At 40.6% G+C, this 19,013-nt stretch overlaps 1 non-coding gene across 1 annotated transcript; it reads right to left on the bottom strand.

The window, feature by feature from the left end:
- Nucleotides 1-16,482: 16,482 nt before the first annotated feature.
- Nucleotides 16,483-16,590, bottom strand: LOC148545842 (small nucleolar RNA R71). Its single transcript, XR_015902082.1, has one exon. It is a non-coding gene; the product is annotated as a small nucleolar RNA R71 (small nucleolar RNA).
- Between the last annotated feature and the right edge of the window lie 2,423 nt (nt 16,591-19,013).

Below are 19,013 nucleotides of genomic sequence, written 5' to 3'. Positions count from 1 at the left end.
ATATTTTTAAAATTTATTTATTTGCATATTTTATTTTATTTTATTACCATGAGCTGTATGTTTCTTTTATTGAATGATGCGTTCACTACCTGATCCGAGATTAGCCGCGTTTGATCCTGAAATTGAAAGAACTATTTCACGTATTAGGCGAGCTCGGCGTCGTTTAGCCTCTGAGGGTGGTGAAGTGGTTACTACCAATTCACCAGTCTTATTTAAAGGCGAATCTGAAGCGCCATTTGAGGAAGAAACAAGCTCCTCTTCTACTAACTCAGTTGATTTACGTGCAGGTAATATGGCGGAGCCCAGAAGGATTACTCTCCAAGAAGCAGGAGCTCTAGACTTTACCCTGCAACCGTATCAAGCGCGTCACCTAAATCTGGCTGCAGATTTTGAACTGAAGATTGTGCTAATTAACTTATTGCCCAAGTTTCATGGCTTACCTGCTCAAGAGCCTATCAAGTACCTCAGGGATTTTTAGACAGCCTGCTCAACTACTAGGCATCATGGTGTAGATAAAACTACTATTTGGCTGTATGCCTTCCCATTTTCTCTTGCGGGAAAGGCAAGGGAGTGGTTCTACACTTAGCCTGAAGCAGTCGTTTCCAATTGGGATCTGCTCAGAAGGGAGTTCCTAGACAAATACTTTCCAGCTGAAGTTACAGATAGACTAAGGAAGGAGATTTCCTGCATTATCCAAGGCGAGTCAGAGACTCTCTACGAATACTGAAAACGTTTCAGGAATCTCCTGGACTCATGTCCCCACCACAAGATTGACCAGATGGTGTTGATCAGTTATTTCACACAAGGCATGAAGCCTCAGGATAAGACTACATTAGATGCTGCAAGTTATGGCTCTTTGAAGAAGTACAAGACGGAGACAGAAGCGTGGCAGCTGATCGCTGATCTAGCTGAGTCTACCCGAAATGTAAGGCATAGGACCAACCATCCCAAGGCTGTTACGGAGGTTTCCTCTAGCAGTGAGATTGCTGTTCTCACACAGACTCTGGGAGAGATGACCAACATACTAAGGCAGCTACAGCTAAATCAACAACAACCTTAGCCTCCCCCACCATAACAGGGTCAACAGTTGGTTCCTCAGAGTATACGAAATATGTGCCTGTTATACTCATTACACTGATGAGTGTCCGCAGCTCCAACAAGAAGACAATACCTTGGCAGCTACCCATAATTTCTATGACCGCCTGAATCAAGGATACTATCAACAAGGCGACAATTATAACCAAGGTTGGCAAGACAACTCCAACCAAGGATGGAGGGATAACTATATCAGAGGAGGCAGAGACAACAGTGGAAATCATAGGTAGAACAACAATCATAATCAGCAGAACCGGTATCAGCAGAATCCTCCCTATCAACAGCAGAACCAAAATCAGCCTTACAAAGTACCTCACCAAAGGCAATCTCAAGTGCCTCCGAACAACCAATAGCAGACCACTCAGATTACTTACCTCCTTTCCCCTTCTAATGACGAGATGCTTCGCTCTCTTGCACAAGGACAACAAGACATGCAGACTACACTTAACTCTACTATAAATGGTATGAATGCCACTTTAAAAGCTCTCATCTCCCAGATAGATTCATTGTCTACTCCTAACAATCAGCCTTCAAGCTCCAGTGCAATTCCTTCTCAACCTTTACCCAACCCAAAAGGTGGAGTCAATGCCATTACTTTGAGGTCCAGAACCACACTACAAGAGAGAAGTCATGAGGAGCCAAGCTCAAAGGAAAACATTCAAGTGGAAGATATTGTTGAGGTAGAGGATGCTAAAGAGGAGGAGGAAGTACAAGACATGATTGAAGAAGAAGCAGCTCAACCAAGGAATGGTGCACCAAAGGAAGTTGAAGCTACCAGATATGCCATCCCTATCCCCTTTCTACACCTTGCAAGGAAGTCCAGAAAGCAGATGGAGCTCAACCCCAAGATGGTGGAGATCTTCAAAAAGATTGAGGTAACCATTCCCCCTTTTGATGCCATTTGCTAGGTACCTAAATATGCAAAATTTCTAAAAGATTTATGCATGAATAAAGATAAATTACATGATTTAGGGACTATTCCTCTAGGTAGTTCTATTTCTACTTTAATGGGTGATATACCAGAAAAATATAGTGATCCGGGTCTATATATGGTTAGTTGTACTATTGAGGGTGTAACATTTTCTGACTGCATGTGTGATTTAGGAGCGTGCGTGAGTATTATGCCATTATCTATATATGATGCTTTGAGGCTCCCTCCCTTAAAAAGGTTGGCAGCTCGTTTTGTTTTGGCAGATAAAAGTATAATCACTGTAGTTGGAATTGCTGAGGACGTGCTGGTGAGCATAAAGGGGCTCACATTTCCCATTGACTTCTACATCTTGGAGATGCCCCCTAATGACTCAAGAAGACCATCATCCATCCTACTTGGAAGACCATTTCTGAAGACCTCAAGGTTCAATTTGGATGCCTTCTTAGGAACTTACTCTTTTGAGATAGATGGCCGAGCAGTGAGCTTCAACCTGGATGAAACTATGAAGCACCCACTGAAAGATCACTCCATCTTCCAGTACGACATCATTGATGAGAATGTAGCTGCATTTCACCAAGAAGAAGTAAAAGAAATGCACATGGAGCAAGGTGCAAGTGTGGGGAGCTTACTGAAGATGACTTGTCCCCACCAATGGCTCCAGAAGATCAAGTGCCTAGCCATGAGCAGAAAATAGAGTTAAAGCCCCTTCCACCCCACCTCAAGTATGCTTTCCTTGAGGATAATCAGAAGCTCCTAGTTATCATTGCAAGGGGACTCACATCCCAATAGAAGGAGCAGATGCTTAGTGTGATGAGAAGACACAAGAAGGCTATTGGGTGGAGCTTGGCGGATATAGTAGGCATCAGCCCTCAAGTCTGTGAGCATCGGATATTTTTAGAAGAGAGAGCAAGGCCTGTCCGTCAACCTCAAAGGCGGTTGAACCCCACCATCTTAGAAGTTGTTAAGAAGAAAGTGACCAGATTGCTTGAAGCAGACATCATCTAACCATCTCAGATAGCGAATGGGTCAGCCCAGTACAAGTGGTGCCCAAGAAGTCTGGAGTCAGAACAGTGAAGAATGAGCAAGGAGAGCTTATAGCAACCAGAGTGCAGAACTCCTGGAGGGTGTGAATAGATTATAGGCGCCTTAACCATGCTACTCGCAAGGATCACTACCCCCTGCCATTTATCAATTAGATGCTTGATCGCCTGTCAGGTAAATCACACTACTGCTTTCTACATGGTTACACTGGCTATTTTCAAATTCATATAGCTCCTGAAGATCAGGAGAAAACTACTTTTACATGTCCCTTTGGAATGTATGCATACAAGAGGATGCCTTTTGGCTTATGTAATGCACCGGCTACGTTTCAAAGGTGCATGATGAGTATTTTCTCAGATTTTCTTGAGAAATGTATGGAAGTTTTCATGGATGACTTTAGTGTATGGTGATTCTTTTAACCTTTGCTTAGATAGTTTAGCTAGAGTATTAGAAAGGTGTGTCAGTTCAAACCTTGTATTGAATTTTGAAAAATGTCATTTTATGGTTAAACAAGGTATTGTTCTAGGACACGTTGTTTCTAATACTGGTATTTCTGTAGATCCAGCAAAGGTAGATGTCATTTCTAGTTTACCTTTCCCCTCCTCTATGAGGGAAGTCCGTTCGTTCCTTGGACATGCAGGTTTCTACCGGAGATTTATCAAGGACTTCAGTATGGTAGCATTGCCTTTATCCAGACTATTACAGAAGGATGTTGAGTTCGAGCTGAGTGAGGACTGTATGGAAGCGTTTGATAAGCTGAAGATCACCTTGACTCAAGCTCCGATTGTGAGAGGACCAGACTGGGGCCAACCATTTGAGATTATGTGTGATGCCTCCAACTATGCAGTAGGAGCGGTGCTGGCCCAGCGCGAAGATAAGGACCCTTATATAATTGCATATGCTTCAAAGACCTTAGACGCTGCTCAGTCTAATTATACTACCACTGAAAAAGAGCTCCTGGCTATTGTTTTTGCTCTGGATAAATTCCGGGCCTACTTATCTGGTACTAAGGTGGTAGTATACTCAAACCATGCAGCTTTAAAATATTTATTAGCTAAAAAAGGGTCCAAACCAAGGCTGATACGTTGGATATTGCTGCTGCAAGAATTTGATTTAGAAATCAAAGATAGGAGTGGTTCCCAGAATTTAGTGGCAGACCACTTGAGTCGCCTTGAGCATATTAAGAATGACTCCACTCCTATCAATGATGCTTATCCATTTGATAGCTTGTACGCAATATCTGAAGTAGTTCCTTGGTATGCACCTATAGCTAATTATTTAGTTAGCCATACTTTCCCTCCTAAATTTACTAACATCAAAGGGACAAGCTGAAAAGCGAGTCCAAATGTTATATATGGGATGACCCATATTTATGGAGGTTTGGTGCTGACCAGATAATTAGAAGGTGTGTGCCTCAATCAGAATTCCAGTCAATTTTAGAGGCCTGTCACTCCTCTGAGAGTGGTGGACATTTTGGCCCTCAAAGAACAACTAGAAAAATCTTAGACTGTGGATTCTGGTGTCCTACTCTTTTTAAAGATACTGCTGCTGTTCATACCCTGGGTCAAGCTGTCCAACCTGGGATGTTTAGCGACAAGCTGACCGACCTCTTCAGGTCAGACTATCCGACCTCATCTCAAAGAGCTCAGCCAATGACCGACCTCTTCACAAAGAGCTCGGACAAAATGCCACAAAGGTTCAAGTAGGCCCAAACGAAGGAACACAGCCCAATCTAAAGGCAGCTAAAGCCTAGAAAGATAAAGGCGGTTCCCTAGAAGATAAGATGATCTCATTCAAAGATAAGATAAGATAAGATAAGATAAGATAACTATCTTATCTCCAGAAAGGTCACTCCACACCATTATAAATACACTGGAGCACCCAGGTATAACTGATACTCTGATTCTACTAAAAACCTGTTTAATACCCATGCTAACTTAAGCATCGGAGTCTCTTGCAGGTACCCCCCACTCTCCGGTGACCAAGGATCAGTAGTGCAGCCAGTCCAACAAGTTGGACATGACAGTTCCGGCCGCCACCCACCAGCCGGACACGTCATCTCCGACCAATACAGAAGATCCCGTCTGAGATCGACCTACAGTTTCAGTTAACCCTCGGAACATTGGCGCCGTTGTCGGGGAACCTGGAAGTCATCCCACCACCATGGCAGACAATCATAACAACGATCACGACTCAGATCTAGAAGATAGGACACCGCATAAAAAGGCGGACACTACGCTAAAAGACACTCCGGAATCTAACGGGGACAAAAATTCATTAAATCCGGGAGTGATAGAAGCGCTTCAAGATCGATTAAAGCAACTTGAAAAAGAAACCCATCATCAACGAGAAGTCGGGAAGGATCTACAAAGAGAGGTAAGACGACGTCGAGAATTAGAAGATAAACTTCTCAAACTCGAAGCCGATCTCAAAACAAGAGCTACTCGGACCACATTTTAGGATAACTCACGCAAAGATCAAGATCCATTCACTAGGGAAATCATGAAGACCAAAATTCCTAAGGACTTCAAACTTCCAGATATGACTTTGTACGATGGCACTACGGATCCCAACCATCACCTCAGCAATTTCAGAAGTAGAATGTACCTCACCGACGCCTCAGATGCAGTTCGCTGCAAAGCTTTTCCAACAACTCTCACAAAGACAGCAATCAGATGGTTCGACAATTGATAAACCCATATTTTATGATATATTTTGTGCTTAATTTGAGTGATTTATTCAATCCTTCACCCACTTATTCATATTAATTTCATAGTTTTACTTCTCCTTCCTTATTATGTGATGTATGTGAAAAACATGTTTCCTATGCTTTAAAATTAATTATTTTAATTACCTTTATTTCCATTCGATGCCGTGATCAGTGTGTTGAGTAGTTTCAGATCTTCTAAGGTAGGAATGACTCAAAGGATGGAAAGGAAACATACAAAAATGGAAGGAAAGCACAAAATGGAGTCCTTGAAGAATCTGGCATCCACGCGATCGCGTGCCAAGCGCGAAGAAGCAGCGACGCGACTGCATGACTGACGTGACCGCGCGCCTTAAGCAGAACGCACATGACGCGGTCTCATGACTGACGCGACTGCGTGGCAAGAAAAGCTCCGAATGTCGCGACCGCGTGACCCACGCGGACGCGTGACAGAGGCCACGCACCAGAAATTGCAGAAAATGCTCCCAGCGATTTTCTGAAGCCCTTTTTGGCCCAAATCCAAGTCCAGAAGGCATAGACCAGAGGTTATGAAGTGAGGAAATGCATCCATTCAGAGAAGCATGCCAATTTAGTTACTTTCCATGATTTAGATCTAGTTTTGAGAGAGGTTCTCTCCTCTCTCTCTCTCTCTTAGGATTTAGGACTTCTCTTAGTTTTAGGAATGACTCTCAATCCCAGGTTCTTTATTTTTATTTATTCTTCTAATTTAGTTTATGAACTCTTCATGTTAGATTATAATTTCCCTTATTAATGTTATTTGAGGTATTTCAATTCATGATTGCTTTCTTTAATTTATGTTATTGTTGCTTTACATCTGAAGGCATTTTTATTCCAGCAAATTTACTTTTTCCTCTTTTGGTCTTGGTTAAGAAAGCAGTAACTCAGGAGTTATCTTATCTCAACATAATTGATAACTGTTATCTTTCCTAATTGAACTGAGCCTCAATAATTCCAACCTTTTCTTAGGAAATAAATAGGATTCGAAGATCAAACTAATTAGTCCCTTGACTTTCCTTTACTTTAGTAAAGGTTGACTAAGTGGAATTAAGATTCAACTTTCATTGTTGTTGATAAGAATAACTAAGTCTGGACTTCCAATTTCTCATACCTTGCCAAAAGTTTGCTTTGCAGTTATTTATTTATTTTAATTGCCATTTAATTTACCCGCCTTTAAATTACTTGTTCCTCATTCTTGAAACCCCAATTTACAATCTCCATAACCAATAATAAGAACATACTTCTCTGCAGTTCCTTGAGAAGACGACCCGAGGTTTAAATACTCGGTTATCAATTTTAAAGGGGTTTGTTACTTGTGACAACCAAAACGTTTGTAAGAAAGGTTGATTGCTTGGTTTAGTAACTATACTTGCAACGAGTATTTACTATAACTTCTAAACCATCAATCTTCCGCTCTTTCAACAACCTACCTCCAAAGTCCATCTCAAGCTTTGATGATCTAGCCAAAAAGTTCCTGGCCAGATTCTCCATCCAAAAAGACAAAGCTAAGTACGCCCCCAGTCTACTAGGAATCAAGCAAGGAGATCGGGAAAGTCTTCGCAACTACATGGAAAGATTCAACAAAACATGCCTAGACATACAAAGCTTACCAACAGAGGCCGCCATCATGGGCCTCATCAATGGCCTGCGAGAAGGACCTTTCAGCCAATCCATATCAAAGAAGTATCCCACATCTCTAGACAAAGTGCAGGAACGAGTAGAGAAATACATCAACATGGAAGAAAATTCTCGACTAGGAGAAACCTCAAAATCCGGATTCACCTACCGAGACAAAGACAAAGAGTCCAAAAAGAAGGAAGATCGACAAAGGGAAAAAAATTAAAAAATACCATAATTACACCCCTCTTAGGGTGTCCCTGGTGGATGTTTACAAAGAAGTTTGCCATACAGAAAAAATACCCCCAGCCCGACCACTCAAAGGCAAAAGAGGAAGAGGAAACCGGAATGAATATTGTGAATACCATCGAGTCTGTGGGCGCTCCACCAATGAATGCTTTGACCTAAAAAACGTCATAGAAAAATTAGTGAGAGAAGGAAAACTAGATCGGTTTCTGGCCACCCGGGACGATGAGCAAAGAAAAAGGAGAAGAGACGAGGAGGTAGGAAGAACCGAGCAATCCCCTCGAACGCCAGAAAGACATGTCCATATGATACACGGAGGATTCACAGGAGGAGGAATATCCAAATCACCTCGAAAAAGATATCTCAAGGAAGTATATCATGTCGAAGGAAAGGAGGAAGCACCCGACATCCCCGCAATTACGTTTACCAAGGAAGACGCATCCGGCATCATCTCAGGACACGACGATCCCATGGTCATCACCATTATACTGGCTAATGCAAATCTCCATCACACACTGATAGACCAAGGGAGCTCCATCGATATCTTATTCAAAACTACCTTCGACAAGCTCGGCCTGGAAGATAAAGAACTCAAAGCATATCCAAACAGCCTGTTCGGATTGGGAGACACTCCAGTGCAACCACTGGGATACATCCCGCTACACACAATCTTCAGAAAAGGAAACCAATCCAGAACACTCAAAATCGACTACATCGTGGTCGATGTGAGTTCAGCCTACAATGCCCTAATAGGTCGAACAACATTAAATCAACTCGGCGCCATAGTCTCAACTCCACATCTATGCATGAAATTCTCAACTGCAGAAGGGATAGCTACGATAAAAGCAGATTAGAAGATGGCACGCCGTTGTTATAACAAAAGTCTTAACCTCAGAGGCAGAGGAGAAGAATTCCACACAATCAAACTCGGTGGAGTGCAGAGGCGAGAAGAACTCTGCCCACAACCTGAAGGTGAAATAGAGAAAGTCCAGATCAGAGACATCCCGGACAAAATAACCAATATTGGCACGACTTTAAAAAGAGAAATAAAAGAATTACTTGTACAGTTATTACAAGACAACGTCGACCTCTTTGTATGGAAGGCTGCAGACATGCCAGGCATAGATCCCGAGTTAATGTGTCATAAGCTAGCAGTCTACCCTGGATCTCGGCCAGTACAACAGAGGCGTAGAAAGCTCAAACGCGAAAGATCCCAGGCTGTGGAAGAGCAGGTACAAGCTCTACTGGAGGCAGGATTCATAAGAGAAGTCAAGTACCCACTATGGCTAGCCAACGTCGTCTTGGTGAAAAAATCAAACGGGAAGTGGCGAATGTGCACCGACTATATAGATCTCAACAAAGCCTGCCCAAAAGACCCTTATCCACTCCCAAGTATCAACACTTTGGTAGATGCCTCCTCCGGATATAAATACCTCTCGTTTATGGATGCATATTCTGGATACAATCAAATCCCCATGTACCCACCCGATTAAGAAAAAACCTCTTTCTTAACACCAAAAGCAAATTACTGCTACATTGTGATGCCTTTTGGTCTCAAGAACGCGGGAGCTACTTATCAAAGGTTAATGAATAAAGTCTTTTTAGATCATATCGGAAAAGTCATGGAAGTCTACGTGGACGACATGTTAATAAAAACACAAAGTGAAGAGACATTATTATCCGACCTGGTCCAAGTGTTCGACATTATAAGAAAGCATGGCATGCGACTCAATCCTGCAAAATGCACCTTTGCAGTAGAAGCAGGCAAGTTCTTAGGCTTTATGCTCACACAAAGAGGAGCTGAGGAAAATCCGGATAAATGCCAGGCAATACTCAACATGAAGAGCCCAACTTGTGTCAATGAGGTACAACAACTCAACGGGAGACTAGCAGCCTTATCCAGATTCCTAGCGGGGTCAGTGATAAGATCTCTTCCCTTTTATGCTACTCTAAGGAAAGGAAAGAAGTTCGAATGGACAAAAGAGTGCGAACAAGCCTTCCAAGATTTCAAAAGATTTCTGAGACGGCCACCTATCCTATCTCGGCCACGAGAAGGAGAACCATTCATATTATACCTCGCGGTAGGTGATGAGTATTTTGGTGAAAAATAAATTTCTCCCAAAACACACAAATCTAACCGGCAAGTGTACCGGGTCGTATCAAGTAATAAAAACTCACGGGAGTGAGGTCGATCCCACAGGGATTGAAGGATTGAGCAATTTTAGCTTAGTGGTTAATTTAGTCAAGCGAATCAAGATTTGGTTGAGTGTTTTGTGATTTGCAGAAATTAAATTGCATGGAAGTAAAGAGAACAGGGAATTAAAGTGCTGAATCTTAAAGAACAAGAAATTAAATAGCAGAAACTTAGAATGCAAGAAATGTAAATTGCGGAATCTTAAAATGCAAGAAATGTAAACGGCTGGAATTGTAAAGGGAATTGGGGATTGGATTTGCAGAATTTAAACAAGGAAAAGTAAATTGCATCAAGCAGAGAAGTAGAAGAGGTGTGGGATCAAATTGGATCTCAGAGCAGAAAAGTAAATGAACATGGAAAATAGTAACAGAGAATGTAAAATTGGGAAATTAGATCTCAGGACCCAGAGACTAGAAAACCAAGTCTAGATCTCAATGCCTTCCTAGATCCAACAAGAAATTGTAATTGAAATTCAAAGAAAGTGGATGAAGAGCAGTTAACAGAAATTGAAATACAATCAAGCAGTAAATAAAGCAGTGAGATCCAAGGTTGAGATTGAAACAGAATTTCTTCAATTCTCCAACCCAAAATCCAAGACAATTGTAATTGAAATTGAAAACAATAAAACTGAGAGGAAGAGAAGTGAATTCTCCTTCCCCAAGACAAAGAAATTAAAGATCACTCAATATCCAAAGCTCTCCGAAAAACTATTATGAAAATTCCAAAAGAAAGCTCCCTGAAGAACTTGAATTCTATCCTATTTATACACTTTCTTCAAATGATCTTCAAGCCTTGAGTTGGGCCTTTGCTCTTGGTGGAATTGGGTTGAAAAAGGCCTTGGTTGATTGCTCTTGAAGTTTGGAGAAGAACCAAAGTGAACCAATTGAACCGGGTTGGAGTTTTGCAAAAGTTGGACCAAAAGTTGGAGCAAAAGTTAGGGTCTAACTTTTGGTCCAACTTTTCATATCAGCCAACATAACTTGCTGATACTCACGTTGGTGCAAAAGTTAGGGGTCTAACTTTTGCACCAACGTTGGCCTTCCTTGGTGCACTTGTGGCGCCAACGTTAGCCTCAAAGTTAGGGGCTAACGTTGGCGCAAACTTTTGCTCCTCCCCTTGTAGTTTTCATGTGCCAACGTTAGCCTCAAAGTTAGGGGCTAACGTTGGCGCAAACTTTTGGTGCCCAGGGAGTGTTTTTCTCATGCCAACGTTAGCCTCAAAGTTAGGGGCTAACGTTGGCGCAAACTTTTGGTGCCCAGGGGTGATTTTCATGTGCCAACGTTAGCCTCAAAGTTAGGGGCTAACGTTGGCGCAAACTTTTGGTACCCAGGGAGTGATTTTCAAGTTCCAACGTTAGCCCAAAAGTTAGGGGCTAACGTTGAGGCTAACTTTTCACCCAAAAGTTTGTGCAAAAGTTTGAGGCTAACTTTAGGTCCAGCTTTTTGCTTCCTGGTTCAATTTCACTTATTCCATTGTCTTCTCTTTACTCCTAGCTATTCCTTCTTGCTTCAACCTTTCTCCAAGCTTTCTTCACCTATCATTAATCAACCAAACACATCAAAGCTATGCTTAAAATCATGAGATATTCATTCTTTCATAATATGTAACAATTATAGTATAAAACCTCATGAAATAGCATGAATTCATACATGGTTGATTAAATCAAAGGAAACATGAAAATCTACCTAATTGGCTTGCTTGTAGCTCAAGAAAGTGCATAATTCTAATGAAAACAAAAGAAAAAGACTAGTTAAAATAGGCTAAGATGACTTGTCATCAGTAGGAAGTCGGGCAGTAGCCTCAGCACTAGTTCGAGAGGACGACAAAGGGCAACAACCTGTATACTTCATTAGTAAAGCGTTACAGGGATCCGAACTGAACAACCAAAAAATAGAAAAATTTGCCTATGCACTCATATTAACATCTCGAAGTCTCCGCCCGTACTTCCAAGCTCACACCATTAAGGTTCGGACTAACCAGCCCATAAAAGGGATATTGCAGAAAACAGTTCTAGCAGGCAGAATCCTACAATGGGCAATCGAGTTGTCCAAATTCGACCTTCAATACGAAGCTCGGACAGCCATTAAATCACAATACATAGCCGACTTCATTGAAGAATTTACAGACACCCCGAAAACCCCATAGAATGGAATATTTACGTGGATGGTTCCTCGAATAAGACCGGAAGTGTCGCAGGTGTGATAATTGAAAGCAACCAAGGAACCCAAATTGAGCTTTCCCTCAAATTTGGGTTCCCTGCCTCGAACAACCAGGCGGAATATGAAGCACTACTAGCTGGTTTGAAGCTGGCTAAGGAGGTGGGAGCTAAAAAACTCATCATCTTCAGTGACTCACAAGTAGTCACCTCACAAATAACAGGGAGCTACCAAGCCAAAGATCCCACCATGAAAAAGTATTTGGATAAAACCAGGGAATAGCTCGGACAACTCGGGGAATATGAGATCCGCCACATACCCCATGAGCAAAATACCCGAGCTGATGCACTCTCAAAACTAGCCAACACCAAACCAGGGAGCAACAATAGAAGCCTCATCCAGGCTACATTACAAGATGATGAGCGGATAATTTATACGCTTTTTGGCATTATTTGTAGTATGTTTTTAGTAGGATCTAGTTACTTTTAGGGATGTTTTTATTAGTTTTTATGTTAATTTATTAGTTTTTATTTGTATTATTTGTGTATTTTTCTGTGATTTCAGGTATTTTCTGGCTGAAATTGAGGGACTTGAGCAAAAATCAGATTCAGAGGTTGAAGAAGGACTGCTGATGCTGTTGGATTCTGACCTTTCTGCACTCAAAGTGGGTTTTCTGGAGCTACAGAACTCCAAATGGCGCGCTCTCAACGGCATTGGAAAGTAGACATCCAGGGCTTTCCAGCAATATATAATAGTCCATACTTTTCCCAAGTTTAGAGGACGCAAAAGGGCATTGAACGCCAGTTCTACGTTGCAGTCTGGAGTTAAACGCCAGAAACACGTCACAAACCAGAGTTGAACGCCAAAAACACGTTACAACTTGGCGTTCAACTCTAAAAGAAGCCTCTGCACGTGTAAACTTCAAGCTCAGCCCAAGCACACACCAAGTGGTCCCCAGAAGTGGATTTATGCATCAATTACTTACTTCTGTAAACCCTAGTAGCTAATTTATTATAAATAGGATCTTTTACTATTGTATTAGACATCCTGGATCGTATTTTGATCCTGTGATCACGTTTTGGGGGCTGGCCATTCGGCCATGCCTGGACCTTTCACTTATGTATTTTCAACGGTAGAGTTTCTACACTCCATAGATTAAGGTGTGGAGCTCTGCTGTTCCTCAAAGATTAATGCAAAGTACTACTGTTTTTCTATTCAATTCAACTTATTCCGCTTCCAAGATATTCATTCGCACTTCAACCTGAATGTGATGAATGTGACAATCATCATCATTCCCCCACGAACGCGTGCCTGACAACCACTTCCGTTCCACCTTAGATTGAATGAGTATCTCTTGGATCTCTTAATCAGAATCTTCGTGGTATAAGCTAGATTGATGGCGACATTCATGAGAGTCCAGAAAGTCTAAACCTTGTCTGTGGTATTTCGAGTAGGACTCTGGGATTGAATGACTGTGACAAACTTCAAACTCGCGAGTGCTGGGCGTAGTGACAGACGCAAAAGGAGGGTGAATCATATTCCAGTATGATCGAGAACCTCAGATGATTAGCCGTGCTGTGACAGAGCATTTGGACCATTTTCACAAGAGGATGGGATGCAGCCATTGACAAGGGTGATGCCTCCAGACGATTAGCCATGCAGTGACAGTGCATTGGACCATTTTCCAGAGAGGATAAAAAGTAGCCATTGACAACGGTGATGTCCTTACATAAAGCCAGCCATGGAAAGGAGTAAGATTGATTGGATGAAGACAGCAGGAAAGCAGAGGTTCAGAGGAACGAAGCATCTCTATGCGCTTATCTAAAATTCTCACCAATGATTTACATAAGTATTTCTATCCTTATTTTATTATATATTTTCGAAAACTCCATAACTATTTTATATCCGCCTGACTGAGATCTACAAGGTGACCATAGCTTGCTTCATACCAACAATCTCCGTGGGATCGAACCTTACTCACGTAAGGTTTATTACTTGGATGACCCAGTGCACTTGCTGGTTAGTTGTATCGAAGTTGTGATTGAAAAACGATTTATTAAGATGTGCGTACAGAGTTTTTGGCGCCGTTGCCTGAGATCACAATTTCGTGCACCAAGTTTTTGGCGCCGTTGCCGGGGATTGTTCGAGTTTGGACAACTGACGGTTCATCTTGTTGCTCAGATTAGGTAATTTTCTTTTTGTTTTATTTTCAAAAATTTCTCATATGTTTTCGAAAAAAATAAAAAATAAAAAATTCTTTTCAAAAATATTTAATTTATGTTCTTCAGAATTTTTAAGAATGAATTCTAGTGTTTCATGAAGCATGTGAAGCCTGGCTGGCTGTAAAGCCATGTCTAAATTCTTTTGGACTGAGGCTTCCAACCATCAGCATGGAAGCAAGTTAATTGGAATGTCAGCCGTGTCATATCTGAGTTACATACTAAAGCTTGGCTGGCTATTAAGCCATGCCTAACCCTCAGATTGGAGCTTTAGAATAAGAATACAAGATTCCTGGAATTCATATTAAAAATTTTGGAATCCTTATTTTTCTTTTTTTTACACTGATTTTCGAAAAATATAAAATAAAAATACAAAAAAATTAGAAAATCATAAAAATCAAAAATATTTTGTGTTTCTTGTTTGAGTCATGTGTCATGTTATAAGTTTGGTGTCAATTGCATGTTCATCTTGCATTTTTTCGAAAAATTATGCATTCATAGTGTTCTTCATGATCTTCAAGTTGTTCTTGGTAAGTCTTCTTGTTTGATCTTGATGTTTTATTGTTTTGTGTTGTATGGTGTTTTTCATATGCATTCTTGAATCCATAGAGTCTAAACATGAAAGATTTCTAAGTTTGGTATCTTGCATGTTTTCTTTGCATTAAAAATTTTTCAAAAATAAGTTCTTGATGTTCATCATGATCTTCAAAGTGTTCTTGGTGTTCATCTTAACATTCATAGTGTTCTTGCATGCATTCCTTGTTTTGATCCAAAAAGAAAAGAGAAAAACATGAAAATGACGTTTTAATTTTTCTCTCTCATCATTAAAAATTCAAAAATAAAAAAAATATCTTCCCCTTTTTCTCTCTTAAAATTTCGAAAATTAGATTTGACTTTTTCAAAAATTTTTAAAATCTAGTTGTTTTTATGAGTCAAATCAAATTTTCAATTTAAAAATCTTATCTTTTTCAAAAATCAAATCTTTTTCATTTTTCTTAGTTATTTTCGAAAATTTTAAAAATATTTTTAAAAAATCTTTTTCTCATCTTTATCACATAATTTTCGAAAATAACATCATCAATTAATGTTTTGATTCAAAAATTTCAAGTTTGTTACTTACTTGTTAAGAAAGATTCAAACTTTAAGTTCTAGAATCATATCTTGTGATTTCTTGTGAATCAAGTCATTAATTGCGATTTTAAAAATCAAATCTTTTTCAAAACTAGTTTCAATCATATCTTTTCCAAAATATCTTTTTATCTTATCTTTTTCAAAATCATATCCTTTTCAAAAATTTGATTTTAAAATATCTTCTCTAACTTCTTATCTTCTTATCTTTTCAAAATTGATTTTCAAATTTGTTTCAACTAACTAACTAACTTTTTGTTTGTTTCTTATCTTTTTCAAAACTACCTAACTAACTCTCTCTCTCTAATTTTCGAAAATATCTTCCCTCTTTTTCAAAATTTCTTTTTAATTAACTAATTATTTTAATTTTTGATTTTAATTTTCGAAAATTACTAACTCTTTTCAAAAACTATTTTCGAAAATCACTAACTCTTTTTCAAAAATTATTTTTGAAAAATCTTTGCTCTCCTCACCCTTCTGTTTGGATTCTCCTTTCTTTTCTCTTCTACTCTTCTTTTCTTCTACTCACAACAAGGGAACCTCTATACTGTGGTAAAAAGGATCCCTATTATTATTTTTCTGTCCCTCTTTTTCATATGAGCAGGAGCAAGGACAAGAATATTCTTGTTGAAGCAGATCCAGAACCTGAAAGGACTCTGAAGAGGAAACTAAGAGAAGCTAAGTTACAACAATCCAGCAAGCACCTTTCAGAAATTTTCGAACAAGAAGAGGAGATGGCAGCCGAAAATAATAATAATGCAAGGAGGATGCTTGGTGACTTTACTGCACCTAATTCCAATTTACATGGAAGAAGCATCTCCATTCCTGCCATTGGAGCAAACAATTTTGAGCTTAAACCTCAATTAGTTTCTCTGATGCAGCAGAACTGCAAGTTTCATGAACTTCCATCTGAAGATCCTTTTCAGTTCTTAACTGAATTCTTGCAGATATGTGATACTGTTAAGACTAATGGAGTAGATCCTGAAGTCTACAGGCTCATGCTTTTCCCTTTTACTGTAAGAGACAGAGCTAGAGTATGGTTGGACTCTCAACCCAAAGATAGCCTGAACTCTTGGGATAAGCTGGTCAAGGCTTTCTTAGCCAAGTTCTTTCCTCCTCAAAAGCTGAGCAAGCTTAGAGTGGATGTTCAAACCTTCAGACAGAAAGAAGGTGAATCCCTCTATGAAGCTTGGGAGAGATACAAAGAACTGACCAAAAAGTGTCCTTCTGACATGCTTTCAGAATGGACCATCCTGGATATATTCTATGATGGTCTATCTGAATTGGCTAAGATGTCATTGGATACTTCTGCAGGTGGATCCATTCACCTAAAGAAAACGCCTGTAGAAGCTCAAGAACTCATTGACATGGTTGCTAATAACCAATTCATGTACACTTCTGAGAGGAATCCTGTGAGTAATGGGATGCCTCAGAAGAAGGGAGTTCTTGAAATTGATACTCTGAATGCCATATTGGCTCAAACCAAAATATTGACTCAGCAAGTCAATATGATTTCTCAGAGTCTGAATGGAATGCAAGCTGCATCCAATAGTACTCAAGAGGCGCCTTCTGAAGAAGAGGCCTATGATCCTAAGAACCCTGCAATAGCAGAGGTAAATCACTTAGGTGAACCTTATGGAAACACCTATAACTCATCATGGAGAAATCATCCAAATTTCTCATGGAAGGATCAACAAAAGCCTCAACAAGGCTTTAATAATGGTGGAAGAAACAGGTTTAGCAATAGCAAGCCTTTTCCATCATCCACTCAGCAACCGACAGAGAACTCTGAACAAAATACCTCTAATTTAGCAAACTTAGTCTCTGATCTATCTAAGGCCACTGTGAGTTTCATGAATGAAACAAGATCCTCCATTATAAATTTGGAAGCACAAGTGGGCCAGCTGAGTAAAAGGATCACTGAAATCCCTCCTAGTACTCTCCCAAGCAATACAGAAGAAAATCCAAAAGGAGAGTGCAAGGCCATTGATATAACCATCATGGCCGAATCCAAGAAAGAAGGGGAGGACGTAGATCCCAGTGAGGAAGACCTCTTGGGACATCCAGTGATCAATAAGGAGTTTCCCTCTGAAAAACCAAAGGAATCTGAGGCTCATCTAGAGACCATAGAGATTCCATTGAACCTCCTTATGCCATTCATGAGCTCTGATGAGTATCCTCTTCTGAAGAGAATGAGGATGTTACTGAAGATCAAGTTTCCAAGTACCTTGGTGCAATCATGAAGCTGAATGCCAATTTATTTGGTAATGAGACTTGGGAAGATGAACCTCCCCTGTTCACCAATGAACTGAGTGATCTAGATCAACTGACATTACCTCAGAAGAAACAGGATCCTGGAAAGTTCCTAATACCTTGTACCATAGGCACCATGATCTTTGAAAAGGCTCTGTGTGACCTTGGTTCAAGGATAAACCTCATGCCCCTCTCTGTAATAGAGAAACTGGGAATCTTTGGGGTGCAAGCTACTAAAATCTCATTAGAGATGGCAGACAATTCAAGAAAATAGGCTTATGGACAAGTAGAGGACGTGTTAGTAAAGGTTGAAGGCCTTTACATCCCTGCTGATTTCATAGTCCTAGATACTGGGAAGGATGAGGATGAATCCATCATCCTTAGAAGACCCTTCCTAGCCACAGCAAGAGCTGTGATTGATGTTAACAGAGGTGAACTAGTCCTTCAATTGAATGAGGACTCCCTTGTGTTTAAAACTCAAGGTCATCCTTCTGTAAACATGGAGAGGAAGCATAAAAAGCTTCTCTCAAAACAGAGTCAACCAGAGCCCCCACAGTCAAACTCTAAGTTTGGTGTTGGGAAGTCTCAACAATGCTCTGAACATCTGTGAGGCTCCATGAGAGCCCACTGTCAAGCTATTGACATTAAAGAAGTGCTTGTTGGGAGGCAACCTAATTTTTATTTATCTAATTTTATTGTTCTTTCATGTTTTATTAGGTTCATGATCATGTGGAGTCACAAAATAAATATAAAAATTGAAAACGGAATCAAAAACAGCAGAAGAAAAATCACACCCTGGAGGAGGATCTCACTGGCGTTTAGACGCCAGTAAGAAGCATCTGGCTGGCGTTCAACGCCAGAACAGAGCATGGTTCTGGCGCTGAACGCCCAAAATGGGCAACATCTGGGCGTTTGAACGCCAGAATTGCACCCTAGAGAAGAGCTGGCGCTGAACGCCCAGAACAAGCATGGTTCTGGCGTTCAACGCCAGAAATGGGCAACAAATGGGTGTTCAACGCCCAGAACAAGCACCAATCTGGCGCTGAACGACCAGAGTTGTGTGCAAGGGCATTTTGCATGCTCAATTTGGTGCAAGGTTGTAAATTCTTGAACACCTCAGGATCTGTGGACCCCACAGGATCCCCACCTACCTCCACTCACTTCTTCTCACCCCTCTTTCACACAATCCCATAAACACTCTTCTCCAAAACACTTTACTAATCACCTCAACCTCTCTTCCCTATCACCACTTCACCACTCACATCCATCCACTCTTCCCCATAAACCTACCTCATAAACTCTACCCACCTTCAAAATTCAAAATCAATTTCCCATCCAAAACCCACCCAGGGATCACAATTTCGTGCACCAAGTTTTTGGCGCCGTTGCCGGGGATTGTTCGAGTTTG

The sequence above is a fragment of the Arachis ipaensis genome, chromosome B9 (assembly GCF_059453495.1).
Source record: "Arachis ipaensis isolate K30076 ecotype BB chromosome B9, ASM5945349v1, whole genome shotgun sequence".
In the NCBI taxonomy this organism is placed as follows: Eukaryota; Viridiplantae; Streptophyta; class Magnoliopsida; order Fabales; family Fabaceae; genus Arachis; species Arachis ipaensis.
This window is presented reverse-complemented; position numbering and strand designations above follow the sequence as displayed.